This window comes from Cupressus sempervirens, chromosome 2 (assembly GCF_028749045.1).
Source record: "Cupressus sempervirens isolate cs-2001-9-10 chromosome 2, ASM2874904v1, whole genome shotgun sequence".
NCBI classification, from domain to species: Eukaryota; Viridiplantae; Streptophyta; class Pinopsida; order Cupressales; family Cupressaceae; genus Cupressus; species Cupressus sempervirens.
In genome coordinates, this window is record NC_143119.1 from 378,031,312 (window position 1) to 378,033,755 (window position 2,444).

Consider the following 2,444-nt stretch of genomic DNA (forward strand, 5'->3'; position numbering starts at 1 on the left):
TGAACATTACATCTTGCTTGGTCTATATTAGACTCAATTAACATTGAAATTTTCTAGTTAACACTATGTTCCTTCACTTCTTTATCGGGTGCTCAATGAAAGTTGTAGTAGCTCAATAAATATTGCATCCCTTCATTTACTGACTATACTATCTTTCTTATACATTTATATTGAGATCATGTAAAGCAATCAAACTAACATTATACTGTCAGAGTCTAACTCATCTAAGTTCCCATTGAATACCATACACTTCAACACTTACAACATCATACTTTCTTCAAATCCTCTTCATCAACCAAATGAATTGGAACTCTATTGAATTAGCATAATGTCTAACCAATTAAAGCTTGACATCAATAAAAGCATAACAATTGATATGAATCTTACACATACATTAACAACACTATGAGTTGGGGCTAAAACTTTATAATTGCATCACAAAATACAAGACTTTTGTTGACAATATGTAAAGATTGAATCAACATTTTCTTGGAACTTGTTTACATATTTTTTAGCTTTATAGCTTTTGAAGATAGGTTGTATGTAATCCATGTATATGTAACCCAATTGCATGAATCTTTAGTCATGTAATCCAATAAATATTCTTTCTTATTTGACTTAGTCAATGTCGTTGAGTCCCTCCATCCCTTTTCTCCATTTCTCTCTCACTCCTTTTCCTATATAAGGGAGTTCCAGTCTTTGTAAATAATCATCTTTTTATATGCAAGAGATCTCTGCCAAACTTGTGCAAGGATGATTATGATTTTGTAGCATAAATTTGAAAAAATAGTGATTATAGTGAGAAATTTATTTAAAGATGTGTCTAGAAGCAATTGTAGTGAATCAAATTGGATGTTGTGACTACAATTTGTGTTTACTATCTTTTATTCATGTTAATATTTAATGTGTATTAGACAAAAGTGAGTACGGGAAGCAATTGAATTTGAAGTTGTGACTAGAAGAAATTTTTATGACACAAACTATAAGTTGTGACTATAGTTTGTATTAATATGTTATATGACAATCCCTATAGTTTGTTGTCTATTAGTGTTAAACACTTAGTCATTTATTTGGTAGTGTTGATCAATCATCATTGTGATTGAGCCATCCTACTAAGGCCAATAAATGTATTTATAATTGTTCATATTTTAGTTAAGGCCAAGAAATTATTATTGCCAAGCAATTCTATGGTCACCGAGTGCCCCTATACATTCCAAGTAAGACATAAGTCAGTTTATGTTGAGCAACACAAAGTTAGTTCATGCCAAGTTATACAGTGAATGTTGAGCATTCAGAAGCTGAGGGATAGCATGAAGAACTAGTCATGATTGAGTGTTAGAGTGTTCATGTGCCAAGTGAACCAATTTTAACATATTTATTTGGAATTACACAAACATTAAGGTAAGTAATTTTTGGCTGACTTATTTCATGTTTTAATGAGCATGGACTAATGTAAGGATTTGATTACATGTTTTGAGATGGATCATTAATCCCTATAAAAGGTTTTTAACCAATTAAAAAAATGGAAGGTTTAAGGGATGAAAGGGAGAAATATGGATCGTTAATCTTGATCTAGAACCTTTTCTAGTTGGTTATATAAGGAGGATCTTAACCCTAATTTCAATATCTAGTGTAATTCTCAAAGTGTATGCGTGAGAAGAAAAGTTTGGATTCTTAAGAATAGTTTGAAAGTGAAGCAAGGTAGAGTGACCAAGAAGAGTAGTGAAGTGTAGAACAAAGTCATATCAGATCAAAGAAGGATTAGACATTGGAAAGAGGAGATCTGTAATGAACCATTATAATGCTAACCGAAGGATCATGTATTGATACATTTTAGCAGAGTGAATCGGGGAAAATATCTTAATAGAGTGGTCCTAATAGGCATATGTAGATATCCTAACATAGTGCTTACTTTGTTGTAAGTTTTAAATCCTTTAATCAAGGTAGACTAAATACGTCTTGTAAGCTCTTAGTAGGGAAGATCCCTTACATGGTAGATCATTAGAATTGATCAAAATTGTAGCCCTAACAAGCAAAATTTATTATTGCACTAGTGAATATTTGTGGGTCTCATTCCCAACCCAATTTTACTTTCACCTTGGAGGGTTTTTGGGTAACCAAATATTTGTGTTATGTGTTGATCATTTACTTTTATGTTTATGGTTTTGATTAGTAGATTATATCTATTACATCATTGCAATAGATGTTTATATGATCTATGATATTGATGAGATAAGGGTTAGTGGTGAAAGTTATTAGTTTGATGATTCTTGAGAAGATTAAAAGTTTTTTAGATCCCAATTCACCCCCCTTTCTCAATATCTTAATTTCCAATAGAGTTCCAACAATTGGTATTAGAGCTTTGTTCTCTTAGAAGAAGTCTAATGACTTGATAAACAAGATCTTGGAGATGGAGGCCTACAAGCTGGGAAAGATTATTGAAA